The sequence below is a fragment of the Saccostrea cucullata genome, unplaced genomic scaffold, assembly GCF_032062105.1.
Source record: "Saccostrea cucullata isolate Sc308-1 unplaced genomic scaffold, CSIRO_AGI_Scuc_v1 ctg840, whole genome shotgun sequence".
NCBI lineage: Eukaryota > Metazoa > Mollusca > Bivalvia > Ostreida > Ostreidae > Saccostrea > Saccostrea cuccullata.
The window spans coordinates 165,762-179,729 of NW_026921190.1; the positions used below are offsets into that span (position 1 = coordinate 165,762).

The following is a 13,968-nucleotide window of genomic DNA, read 5'->3' on the forward strand; positions in this document are numbered from 1 at the left end:
CAAATATATTTTCAGTTACCGCCAAGCTGCGGAAACAAAACGTTGCCCGAATTTAAAAATGTCCATAATATCTAGAACACTTATAAAATTCTTTCATAAAAAATATTTCTTTAAATAATAAATTAACAAATTTTAATGGAAAACAAATCTGGCATTGAAGTTCGGGATTTTAGAATTACAGTTCAAGGGAGTATTCATTATTTACATGAACATTCTTCGCCATTTTATTTTATTTTATGATATCAGAAAATATATTTTGTGATATCAAGAAATCATTTTGAATTTTTGATATCACAAAATCATTTTGTGATATCAGAAATTCGAATTTTTGATATCAAAAAATCATTTTGTGATATCAAAAAATCGAATTTCTGATATCAGAAAATGACTTATATTTTTTGATATCAAGAATTCGAATTTTTGATATCAGAAATTACATTTTTTGATATCATAAAATCCCCAAGATTTTTTGATATCAAAAAATGATTAATTGATATCAGAAATTCGAATTCTTGATATCAAAAAATGATTTTGTGATATCAAATATTCTAATTTTTGATATCACAAAATCTTGATTATTTTCTGATATCAAAAAATATATTTTCTGATATCAGAAAATGATTTTTTGATATCAAGAATTCGAATTTGTGATATCACAAAATGAATTTTTGATATCAGAAAATACATTAAAAATATTAAAACGGCGCCTCATAGTTCTATGGGGGTTTCATATATCACGTGTGTATTCGTTCAAGCAAGACCTTTCTTGGGTATGAACAATTATTATACTTAAAGCGGATCTCTCACACCTGAATTTTTGTGATGTTTATAAATTTTTGACAGTTTTTCAATTTTTTTCAATTTCTTTTTTTCATTGTTTTTTACCCTTTGATATTATATATCTTTTCAGATATTGAAGAGGATCCAACCTGCTATTCTCAAGAAAATGCTGTTTTAGTTTTTCTTTTGTCTATTTTTGTAAATTTAAATAAAAATTATGTTGATTTTATTTTTGCACAGAGTTAAACTCTGTGCTACATTCTGCATCATCACATACTATCCCCACGGCAAAGTACAAACCCTTCTTGAGGCCAGAGTGGACTCAAAAGTAAAAGAGCTACACGACACAGAGCGCCAAATGCGAAGGATGTGGATAAATGAAGGTCGCCCTCGAGGAATGACACACGACTCTTACAAAAAATACAAACATGCGAAACGAAACTTTCGGAACGAACTGAACGACGAACATGATCGTTACATGTCAAGTGTTTTTAAGGATATAGATGAATCATCAGAGTGCGATGTTCGCCTTTTCTGGAAGTTAATCAGACGACTGAAACCACGTTCTTCTCGCACTTACCCTGTTATTGAATACAATGACGAACAGTTTGACGACCCTCCTGGCGTATCTCTCGCATTTGCAAAGCATTTCTCAGATATTTATAATGCCAAAGAAAATGCAAATTATTGTTCAGACTTTCTCACTTCAATTGAAAACCATTTTAGCGAACTCGAACGCATATCGAGATGAACAAATGATAGTTTCTCAGGAGGTCCCGCGACCGTTACGGAAATACAGACATTATTCGTAATCTCAAGCGCAGAAAAGCTCCTGGGGCCCGTTTCATCAAAAGTCGTAGATTTAAGCCTTAACTTAGGCGTACTTCCGGGGCTTACGCCAAGATTTAGTCGGGCGTAATTTGCGTTTCACCAAGTGGCGCAAGTCTAGTCGTAAAAGATACGCTTAGTCGCAGGACTAAGTCCTTGACAACGCAGCACTGCGCAGGCGCAAAAACATAAACATTGTCCACTGTGTTCAAACATATATGAAGTATTGTAGAACGTCAAAGTACAGAATAACACAAATTATAGATTAATGAATACTTGAACTGATTGAAACATGCATGGATTGATAGGGTAATGTAGGAGATATGCATCTTATATAAGAAATCAATTTTACTGAAAAAATACTTGTAATTAAGTTTGAGATATTTTAAAAAATTTTAAAAATTATTTTTATAAGAAATGTATACTTGCAAGCAAAAATAATGTATAAAAATGCAAACAGTTTACATATGTAAACATATTGATAAGATTTTTTAAAAATCAATTTATAAAGAAATGTATACTTTCAAGCAAAAATAATGTATAAAAAGTTTACATATGTACACATATTGAATCAAGAAATAAATTTTACATATCTACTATTAAGGTACACGTAAGACAATCCTTTCTAAGTCTATTAATTTTTTGTCAATTCAGATGATTCATTATAATATTGTACGTGTTCATTAATTTAAATGGCACAAAGGTTCATAAAACAATTTCGAATACTAGACTGCAGGTTCATAAGATTATAGACAAAACAATCTTTACTATCTGCAGCTTAAATTTGATGTACCGTTTTTCAAGTACGCAGAGAGAGAGAGAGAGATTCGAAAAAAGACTACAAAGGTATTATTACATAAATTCTCTGCATGCTTGTGTGATCTCTGGTTTTAAAATTAAGTTACAGTTAGTCTTTATTTTGTTTTTCATTAAAATGTAAGTTATGCAGGAAATAAAAAAAGTATATTGTTATCCTATATGTGCTCTATATGCGCTCAGATTATCTGAGAGGATAATTTACGCTATCAGACGAAATCGTGAAAAAATAAAGATAGATGTCTTCTGCATCAATGATTGTCTGAGAAAAAAAATATTTTAAGGAATAATTCATTTCTTGAACTTAACTGTGTAATTATCACCGTATTACATCGATATAATAAAAGTAATATTTTCCCCATTTAAAAATCTCGTATTGTCTAATAGAGGAGACTTTAGGTTGCGTTTTAGATTCACCGGCGACTTCACTTGTCCCAGATACCTAGAAAAATAATTAACTTCGCCGCCTCTATTTCAGTACATTAAATGTTGAATAATCTGCAAATTCGGGAGGTTCTGGACACTTTCTTCCGTCCCCTCGAGATCCACACATGTAGACGAGGAGTAAATAAGAAATGGACTCTTCGAACATGATAAAAAAAACCTACAGGTTGTATTTGGAATTATGATGTATTATTTTTTTCTGTAAGTTAAATGTAGAAAATTACTAGAAAGAGGATGATTGTGCTTTTGAAACCGATGTTTTTTTCCAAAAAAATATTTTGGGGAAAAGATTATTTTTAATCAAAATAGACAATTTTAATGAATCTCCCTTACGAATATGATGACAGTATCCATGTTTTGCTATGTAAAACCCTAAATATGAGTCCGACCAAAGAGTAAATTAAGTCACAGTGGCAATATTTAATAAAGATTCTGTGAAGTGTCGCATTAAATTTCATTCAGTGGTAAGAGAGGAGTGGTGGATAAGAGATGGGCACCCAAAAGCGCAATAGACGGGCAGACTGACATGAAGCGGGAGTATAAATTTAAGGAATCACTATCTAGTTAGCATAGTATCCAGAGACATCAACAATAGTGCGAAACATAATTTATGCATAACGGGCGAAGATTTGCATGCATATTAGGCCCCCTTAGCTCCTGACTTATTGACCTGCCTAATTTACATTCCGGCAGAATTATCAGGAAATTATAATTAACTCCACTAACTTTCAAAGAGTATATCACAGTTCAGAGAAAAATTAGAAATGGAAATATATAGTTATATGTGTAGTCACTGTACTCGATTTACAATACCTTATACATACAATACAACAATTAAATGTGTGTGTGAATGCTTTGTCATAACGAAAGAAATGGTGGTCGAAGAAATCTCTAATAAGACAATCTTTTCTTCTGAGAAGAATTCTATTAAAATATGAAGCACATTATTACTTCAGTCAACCCAAATGGTTGTAACACCCCCCCCCCCCACACACACACACAGTCACTCACTTCATAGTATGTATAATTAAATACCGTAATGCAATGTCTGTATTTAAAAAGAATTCTTAGAGCCGTACTTTTTCTTTAGAACTCGCTAAATTGTGTTAAAATCAGTAAAATTGCTTAATTTTAACTTTAAGCCCGAACTTACGCCTACCCTTGAGTAGACGTAAAAGTTTGGCCTAAATTTAGTCAGGCGTAACGATACACTCTTTAATGAAACGCAAATCTTCGTGCTAGTCCCGACTTTACGCCGGCGTAGCGCTACGACTGGGCGTACGACCTTTGATGAAACGGGCCCCTGGTCTTGATCTCACTCAAAACGAACATCTAATCCATGGCGGTAAACAAGTAGCTAGATGCATTGCTCAACTCTTCAATGCAATTCTGGAAATCGGATATGTTCCATCCTGTTGGAAAAAAGACCTGATTGTTCCCATCTATAAAGGCAACAACAAACCTCGAAAATCTCCCGATAGTTAACGACCAATTGCTCTCCTCCCCTGTGCGTTTAAAGTTTTTGAAAAATTTATCCTCACCAGAATACAGTCAAACTTATTGCCATCAATATCTTTCCCATGCTCTCAGCAACAAGGCTTCCAAGAAAAACTTGGGTGTCTAACAGCTTCCTTCAATCTACAAGAAACTATCCATCACAATATTGAACAAAACAGCTCTGTTTATGTTGCCTTTTTAGATACACAGAAAGCTTTCGATACGGTATGGAGGCACGGTCTCATGTACAAACTTCACGAACTCGGGATATCGGGCACAATGTGGTCTTTGATAAATGACTGTCACTCCAATACACAATTTTCCGTTGTAGTAAACCAGACCAGCTCCCAGTGGTTTCGAGTATCCCAAGGCGTTCGACAGGGAGGCGTACTTTCGACTTTCTTTTACCTCGTATTCATTGATGGTTTACTATCAGAAATTCAAAATCTTAGCAAGAACATAGGAGTCTTCAATGTCCAAAGCTCAAACCCAACCCTAGCAGATGACATCTGTGTCATTGCTCTCACACCTCTTGAGCTTCAACGAGTTCTGGACAACATATTCCAATACTCAACACGCTGGCGATTTACATTTAACACCGCAAAATCCAACGTTCTCCTCTTCCACCAAAAGCGCTCAAATCCTGCTGACACTTTAAGCTTGCGTCTCGGCAATGAACGCATTGAATTTTCCAACTCGTACAATCATCTTGGAATTCTTTTAAGCTCCAACTTTGATCCTGGCGAAAGAACATCAAACGCTTGCAGGAAAGGACCGCAATCATATTTCGCACTTAAAGTTTCCGAACAGCTCAACCCCGTAACAGTGGCCAAAATGTACAAAAAAGTTGTCTTACCATCAGTTCTCTACGGAAGCGAATTATGGTGCGATCTTCGGACAAAAGACATAAGAACACTCAACGCATTCCAACATTTCGTTGTTAAACATGTTATGGGACTGCCCCATCATACAAGATCAGACATGTGCGAAAGCCTTCTAGGTCTCCTTCCAATTACAGCAGAGATTGACATTAAGAAGTTGCAATTCTTTGGTCGTCTCTGTGAACTCAACACAACTTACCTCACCAAGCGTATATTCATCATCCGTCTGTTCTCCTACCTCTTCAACGCTAGTACTAAACATTATGTGTTTATTCAGGACATAATTCCCATACTCCTGAAATACAACTTATACCACGTGTTAACTGGTTATCTCGAAAGTGGATTCTTCCCCAACAAGTCTCAATGGAAATCTTCAGTGAAATCTTCTGTCATCTCCTTTCACTCTGCCTCTAGGCGCAACCGAATGCTTGTCGACCCCGACTTTGCTAGATTCAACATTCTCTGCGCAAGCAAACCACCTGAGCATCTGTGGATCATCCCAAAAAATATCCAAGATATTGTTTTGTGCAAATTCATTGTCAAGCTATGGACCCTTTTAGATGTACTGCCGGAAACCTGCTGCCTCTGCGCAAAATCTTTCACAAATGTGTTCGAACACATTACTACGGCTTGCCCCGAAACATCTCTGTTTCGCGACGCCTGGTGGGAAACTGTGATTGAGGACTACGACATCTCACTAGGCGCCGAACTCTCAGGACTCCCTGGAAATGAATTATACTTGTTTCTGCTCGGTGCCAGATGTCTAACACCCTTACTTTCCGACCGTGATGCACCAGAACTCCATATTCTTAACTTTCGCTTTATAAGAGATGTGGCTGCGGTGTATCAAAGAAAGATAACATACTCGTAAATGGATACTTCTACCCCTGTGCACTAACTTTATTTTTTGCAAACATTTAAGACAATTTCTTCTTTTTCAAATTTAATTTTGCATTAATGTAAATATAAAGCACTTATATGATGTTATATTTTGTTCTTTCACTATGTATTCTTATATGTTCATGAATCTCCAATGGGAGGAAATAAAGAAAGAATGAATGATCCCCCCCACCTCCCCCCGAACTGCGCATGGCTTACTTTTTCCCTAAGCGGGGGACACAAATTCTCTGAATTAGCTTGTTCTATGGGGTTTCATATATCACGTGTGTATTCGTTCAAGCAAGACCTTTCTTGGGTATGAACAATTATTATACTTAAAGCGGATCTCTCACACCTGAATTTTTGTGATGTTTATAAATTTTTGACAGTTTTTCAATTTTTTTCAATTTCTTTTTTTCATTGTTTTTACCCTTTGATATTATATATCTTTTCAGATATTGAAGAGGATCCAACCAGCTATTCTCAAGAAAATGCTGTTTTAGTTTTTCTTTTGTCTATTTTTGTAAATTTAAATAAAAATTATGTTGATTTTATTTTTAACTTTGTTGGTTATTATTTCAATATTTTATAACACTTAACTTTTAAGAGAAATTTAAAGCAATGGGCATTTAAAAAAATTGATATGAGGGATTTTAACAAAATAAATAAAATATTTCAAATATTTCTAAAAAATAAATTGAAATACTTTGGAACCATATTTTATGGGATATGGGGCCTATTATTAGAAACAAATGCATGCAACAAAAATCAGTTATACTTTACAGGTGTAGAGATCCTCCTTAAAATGTTTCCTGTATAAAGTTAAGAAGGTAAATTGACTACTTTTTCATAGTCAGAAAATTTCCACGCATAGGAAGCTAAACCCCGGGGTATAGTTTTTGCTATCCACCCCTCAGAAGATTTTCATGCAATTTTTGCCGCCAATTTTGATTTCAAGCGATAAATCAATAGACTCAGAAATTATAATATACATCAGTATAATAAAACGCTTATCCACTGGTTATGGGTGGGGTAGCTCTTTCATCTAAGCCTTGACAGGAACTATTCCCCTCGGGCAAGCCCTCAGGGAATATAGTTCCTGTCGCGGGTTGCATAAAAGAGCTATCCCACTCACAAACAGTGGATAACCCTTGGACATTGACTTGAAATTTGACCTTCTTTTGAAATATCCTAACCTTGTCCATAACTTTGAATGCTTGGTGTTAGGGCTTTCATTTTTCAAAATGTATGGATGTGACATGACCTCCCCCATATGTCCCTGGGCATGAATAATTTTGACCATTTGTTTTTGATGTTTGGATTACGGTAACCGTATTATGTTTCATGTTAACACGTAGGGACAGATTATGCAACAAAACGGTTGGTACTACGACAATTTCTTTTTCATCAGGTACATGTATACAGAAAAAACCTATTGATATTACAGGTAAATCTGTTAACCGATTTAGAGGACAAGGGCACAATCTTTACTTATGGTTAGCATATTTTTTTTCACTAAAAATATTTTATTTCCATGTTTAAAGGTTAATTTCCTTATTTAAAATGTTGAATTTCCGATTGATTTAAATAAAGAAATAAATGTTATAATTTGAAAGCCTTACTCTTCCTGCCTTAAAGGACCATGGTTCTTAATGATGGTACATGTACATTGATAGTCGTGACTGATCAGGTATTTACATGTATGTTTTATTTTTACGTCTTAGATCGCGATCTTTGATCATTGTAACGTGGAATGAGCCAGGCTTTCCTTTTCAAATCAAAACAAGAATTTCTTCAAAGAAAACAAGAATTTATTTACACACACAAAAAAAATAGAAATAAAGAAAAGACAATTAACAAATAAATCACGCAATCACACACACACACACACACACACACTCACTCAAATGATCGTAACCCAAAAAAAATGTTATTTACAATGATAAAAAAAATGATCAAAAGATGTTTAAACAGCTGTATCAACTATCAACACGTGTTCTCAAAAACTCAAACCAATTTAGAACTCAATTTCAATCATTACTAGTATTGTCCATCCATACGACAGTCTCAATCAAGTCCAACACTGTCCTTAAACCTCCCAAGCCTCCGGGGCTGTAATCCCAGACTGTGGTTGGGATCAATGTTCACAAGTACTGGAGATTCCCGCGACTAAGTCGTAGACATCATCATCGCCGTCGTCTTCATCAACATCATTGTCATCATCGTCATCGACACCATCATCAACATCACCGACATCATCGTCGTCATCATCAGATCATCGACATCATCGTCGTCATCATGACATCAGTTACCACGAACACCTCAGCATGGTGCTAAAATATTAACTTTCCTTTATCAGTAAAATAATTATGTACTCTACATATGGCAATACTATAATATAATTATACTGGCTTTAATTAATAACCATATAATTATCTTGAGTTCAATATAACATAACACTTAAATGCTTTCAATATCTTCAGTTTGTTTACAGTTGACATAGATACAAAATGGCTGACAATACTTCCGGTAACTTACTTCCGCTCAGACATTTAAATGAAAAAGTAATACGCATGTACAGCGAACAAAAATACAATAAAATAAAGAAACAGGCTGTTCTTTAAATGTATAGAATTACACTAACAGCGATAAAACTTCTGACGAGAAAACCTATTCAAACACTCTCGCTAACGTCACACCTGAACGCACACACAGGTAAGTCATTGATGACTGCCTGCCAAGGTGAATTAAAGCTGAACACGATTCGTAAAAGTATTGTGTCCGCCATTTTAGTTCCCGAGACTCGCTACTCTGCAGACCCCTATAAATAGGGCAAGAATTGGAGACTGTTCAGTTTAATCAGTCGACACGAAGAAGACGGACATATACTATACAGGACTTGGTAGCGAGAATAATAACGTAATACTTCGTCTAATGCAGGGAAGTAAGATACCAAATAAATTTACAATTATAGGTACATAATTCTGTTCAGTATACAAACAACATAGATAAACGTAAATGCAATAAAATATAAACAAAGGTAATGCAAGATAGCCAGCACGAACACGGGTCATTCCACGCCGATACCTGTGACAATAAAGCAGTCAGGTGTAACGAATACGACCAGTATACCCTAGTATTGTTGTATTGTAGATAATGCTATCAAAAATGGCGTATGCCTATTTACGAGTCGTGTTCAGCTTTAATGTAACGAATTTTAAAAGTACATTTAACATAACTAAAAAGTACTTGCAAAATATACTTACCACGGTCTGTTTTCCGTGCAGAAATATACTAAAATGTTGCAGTAGACTTGCTGTAAGTCATAGGCACAAGCTGGTGCAAAACTTAACCAATCTGTCCTGACCCTTTACATCGTGTCTTACACGGTGGACAGTTCTGCCGGGAATACCTAGCTATTGTTACCTGTCCTGTCGGCCAGAATTCTGCAAGGAATTTTGGGTGCTTGACCAAAGAGGTGCTCGAAGGGCGAAACTTTATACAAAACAAGGGGTACCCTATAGGTTATATTAGTGATTGTTACAATCATGATTCAAGACCTTGAAGCAGTTGTCAAATGGGTACATTATCCGTGGAATAACCTGAATAGGGGGTGCTACACGGAAGTAGCTTATACATCTTTTCTTTTATTGTGAAAAAAAGTATTTTCTTTTATTGTGAAGTAACCAAGACAGATACGGACCATGCCCGATATTTCGTTTTCCATGGTTTAAATATAGCCTTTCCTAAATTTCCAGGGCTTGCCTTACGTATACCGCAACAGTTCTCTATCCAGTTTCCTTCGTGACGGCCTGAGGACTTGGTTATAGGCGAACAACAAGGCTAAACATCATTAAATTTTCGACCATTTAAAAACTGAAAACAAAGTGACGCATTCGACATTAATCGTGACAATCAAAGAGACTAGTTCGTGTTTTTGGAGAAAAGCAACCACCTTGTAAAATGACCAATACCTGCTGCTGCATATTCCTTCTGTGTGTCCTAATAATTGTTGATTCTCAAATTCAAATAGCGAAGGTGAAAAATCAAGAACTAAAACTTAACACTCCGGATGACGGTCGCGGTGCTTCGCAGGAACGTGTGCCGGGGTTCCGTATGAAAAGATAAAAAATTTATACCGGGGTTCGTAAGTTAATTCGATTTCAATACAGTTTGATTTTCCAGTAAATGAATTTTTCAATTTTTAAAGATTGTAATATTCATAAATGATTGTAGTACTCAAAATCGTTAGTAGTTTTACATAGAATGTGTCAAAATATACATGCATGTCATATTAATAAATGTAAATTAACTGTTTAAAACTTGTTCTTTTAGATCCTTCAAGTGGCTTTACATGTATTGATATTATTAAATTTCAATATTTCGAGCAGGGATATTTTTCACAAAGAATGAATTGCAATTGAAACTAAAAGAATTAAATGCCTACACAAGCAGCACTAGTAAGAGTCCTGTATGGCAGAAAAAGTTCAGGAAACCTTACGGCTATTCCTCGCGTTTTAAAAGTACCAGTAATTATTACTATTCGGGGGATCATGACGGTGACCATTGTTGTCCTACGTAAGTAAATGTAAAAATTTCTATTCTTAGTTAATCTTTATAAAATTATCCACGAATGATTTACTCCTATAAATGTTTTACATCACTATTTTTTTTAAATAAACATTGAATTTTAAAAGTGATAAAACGGTCTTAATTATTCCGATATGAATCAAGTTCATATTTAACGTTATCATTTTCCTTTTTTTCCTTCACTTCATTAAAGGCTAATTTTGAATTATAGGTACCGTGATTTGATTTTCCCTCCTGTCTTATATAACACGAGAGGAGTACTTCGTTACATTGTTCATTTCCCCGACAGTCAACCAGACCCCATGTATCAATTCATACCGAGGGGGAGATGTGTGTAAGTAGTCCATCTAGGTTTCTCACGCACCTGTTCAATGTGCGAAAAAAGCATTCAAATCTTACAGTATTAAAAAAAAACTAAATTTTATTCCTTCGCTCTTTGAGACGAGTGTCAATTTTGATATTTGAACTTTTTAAGTTTATTTCAGAAATATAGATTAATGAAAAGGTATTTACCCTTACGTGTATTTGGCAAAGACTAAAGAGTGGTTTGTGCAATGAAGATTAAAGGGCCGTTTTAATCCAATATTGAATTTTTTTTATTACACCGTCTTCTTACGATTTCTTCTTTCTTTTACTTTTCTTTTGCTTTCAAGTAAGTCATATTTCAATTTCAAATATATGACCCTTTTCACAATTATTAAATCATCCAAAACATACATGTACTTAAATTTTGTTTAAATACATCGTTAATAACTCGTTTGAGTCTTTTATCTCTCTTTACTCAATTTTTGTCTTCTTTGCAAATTCACACACATTCACCATCTTTTATAAAATAAATTGTATTTGCTTAAAATGATAAATATTTTCTTGAGATCGAGAGTCTTTGTTAAGATTTTATTTTAAAAAGAAAATTTGAAAACAGACTTTTTTATAGTACAAAAATGTTTGCTTAAATAAACGATTTGATCCATGTCCTTTGTAAACGACACAGAAGAATTGGCCGTTTACAAAAATTCTTTGCTTTCGCTGAAAAAAAAAGTTTTTCCGTCATGCTTGTACGAGGGTTGATCCAAAAGTAATGTCACAGTGTCCATATCTTTTATATTTGGCGTCTTATTATCAAATATTATATACCAAAAGATGCAAAAATATAAATTAAACTAAACTTTAATTTTTCATTCAATAATGTTTAACTGACTATATTTTATAGATGTTTAAAACATATAAAATAGGGGGTGTCGCCGCGTCAAAACCGAACGTGACAAATTAAAGTGTACTTTTTTAAGTAGAAAAAAGACCAACACTTAAAAAGCATCTTTTAAAAGCGCCTAAACGCAAAATACTTTAAAAGACAAAAATTTACATCATTTTCTAGTATTAAATTTAAAATTATATGACATCAATGACAATTTAAAAAAAAAAAAAAAAAAAAACATCGTTGATTTATTCTGGTGCATTGAAAAAAGGAAATGTCAAAATGGACAAAAAAGCCAAAACAAACTGTAATGCATTTTTGCTTCAAAATGGAGAAATCGCCAGTAGAGACAGTTACGTTGATTCACCAGAATTTCGGAGGAAAGAATGTAAATAAGAGACGTGTTTAGATGGTTTCAGCGATTTTCGGTGGGTGATGGGTCATTAAATGCTCAGCAGATGACAAGAAAACCGAAAGGTGGGAGGGCGGACGGAAATGTTCAATGGTGCGTGACTTTGTCAAATAGTCAGACGGATAGAGCGATATGTGAAATTTTAAGTTGGTCTTTTACTACTGTTCAATAAATTTTGACAGAATTAATTATGAAAAAATGAGTGTACGATGGGAACTAAGGGTAAGAAAGTGAAATTTGTGAACGTGTTCGTGGATATCAAATCTCAAATATTTTTTAATGAAACGAAGGGAAGCGTTTAAATGTATGACGGCGCGTATCCGTCATATGACGTTATTTAGCTGCGGCGACTACCATAATCGCACGTTGTATATAATCCGATATTTTGAAAAGTATAAATCATGTTGAATTGAAATTTTCAGGTCTGATTTGAAATAAATATAGCTTTCATCATTTATAATTTTGTTGTTTTACGTCGACGGATAGCGATTTTATCGAAGTTGTGACATTACTTTTGGATCAACCCTCGTAATAACATATAGAATTTTAAAAATAGCAAAGTTGCTGTACTGGGGAGCTCAAAGTCATTAAATATAGACTTTCCATGTGTTTTCATTGCGTATTTCTAATCAGGAAGTTTTGACCATTTTTGCCTTTTTATATCTTTAGATCTGGAGGTAGCTGTAACAGGTGTCTACAGGAGAACGCCCTCCACTCCGTGCTCGTGATTGACTGGACAGCACCCCCATATTTCGAGTTTGACGATTTCTACCTAGAGAGTTATTGTTCTTGTAAAGATCGTTAATTATAAATGCAATTACTGTAGATCACTTAATTTTCGCGACACCTTATTTTCGCGAGATAATCATTGACTCTTTATTAGCGAGACAAAATTTTCATGAATTGTGGTCAGTGCTTTATATAATCTTAAGGAATTCTATTATAAGCGAGAATGAAATTTTCGCGAGCATACCCTCTCGCGTAATTACGCGAAAATAAAGTTCTCGTGAATAAAAAGTGATTTACAGTAATTGATGCACCATTTTCATTAATATTTCATCTATTGTGTGTGTATGCAGAGTTTTTGTGACGTATCGTGTGATTGTCATTAGTATACTGTAAACATCGGTCTAGGAATATATCTTATTGTTCAGCATTCTCGATTTGGCAATGACGGAGCACTTTTCAGTTTTTATCCCCATGACGTCAATCCTCCGATTCGTCAAGAGAATAACAATACCATGAGTCAAATTCTATTCACGGCATACGAAGGAAATCCCCAGTTTCTTGTGTCAACAAGCAACCAACTGAAAAAGTTGTGAAAAGACATAGAGTTAGATTACAGTCCAACTCAGATTTCTCTCAAGTTTGATTTATACCACTTGTCTGCTCGAATATATCGTTGTACGGTACTCCTGATGTTTCTCATACAAATTCACTACTGTTAATATTTTAGTGAGGAATAAAGAAATACGAGGGGTTATCAAAAAGTTCGTGGACTAGAGCCATAAAATTAAAACCGCTTTAGGCACATCAATGAATTTTAAATTATCTAGTTGGCATCATCTTTTCTATCTAGAGAATAAATCACAAATCATAAATTTTATTTTCTAATAAATTAGTAATGTTTTTGTAAGCAATGGAAT

The 13,968-nt window shown here is 34.4% G+C and overlaps 1 long non-coding RNA gene across 1 annotated transcript; it reads left to right on the top strand.

The window, feature by feature from the left end:
- The first annotated feature begins 9,844 nt into the window (after positions 1 to 9,844).
- LOC134259413 (uncharacterized) lies at positions 9,845 to 13,136 on the top strand. Its single transcript, XR_009990346.1, has 4 exons — positions 9,845 to 10,268; positions 10,517 to 10,703; positions 10,927 to 11,049; positions 12,992 to 13,136. It is a non-coding gene; the product is annotated as an uncharacterized LOC134259413 (long non-coding RNA).
- Positions 13,137 to 13,968: the final 832 nt, after the last annotated feature.